Source organism: Pteropus alecto, unplaced genomic scaffold, assembly GCF_000325575.1.
Source record: "Pteropus alecto unplaced genomic scaffold, ASM32557v1 scaffold146, whole genome shotgun sequence".
In the NCBI taxonomy this organism is placed as follows: domain Eukaryota; kingdom Metazoa; phylum Chordata; class Mammalia; order Chiroptera; family Pteropodidae; genus Pteropus; species Pteropus alecto.
The window spans coordinates 10,385,229-10,385,828 of NW_006442107.1; the positions used below are offsets into that span (position 1 = coordinate 10,385,229).

A 600-nucleotide genomic window follows, 5' to 3' on the forward strand; every position below is an offset into this window, starting at 1 on the left:
TACATATTCAGAACATTCGTTGAAAGAATGAATAAACATCTGTGTATTTGAGGCCCTTTGCTCTGATGAGAAAGAACAGTCACTTTCAGACGGATTTCATTAATCTTTTGCCTCAACCTCTGCCTTTCCTCCTTAGCATCCTGGTTCCATCAAACACTCCCATTATTTCCTAGAGCTTTTCTCTCTCCCCCTTTGTCAACTTCTTAACATAAGCATTTACATGTCCTCAGGTCTCACACTTAAAAATACAAAAATATCAAATCTCTCTCTTGACTCATACATTTCCCCTTAAGATTATTGTTCATCCCCCCTTTAAAGCCGAAAGTCCTAGCTATGGCCACGCCACCCTGAACAAGCCCGATCCCGTCTGATCTTGGAAGCTAAGCAGGGTTGGGCCTAGTTAGTATTTGGATGGGAGACCACCTAGGAAGACCAGGTGCTGTAGGCATAAAAAGTAAAATTTTAAAATAAGGGATTGTAAACTGACAAGGGCCTTGTAATCTGTGAGGTTAACCAAGGGTTGCCTCTCCTAAAAAGATAAATAAATAAGAATTAAAAAATAAATAAATAAATGCACGCGCGCGCGTGCGCGCACACACA

The 600-nt window shown here is 40.8% G+C and overlaps 1 pseudogene; it reads left to right on the forward strand.

The window, feature by feature from the left end:
* The first annotated feature begins 329 nt into the window (after window positions 1-329).
* Window positions 330-448, forward strand: LOC112469299 (annotated as a pseudogene).
* The last annotated feature ends 152 nt before the right edge of the window (window positions 449-600 follow it).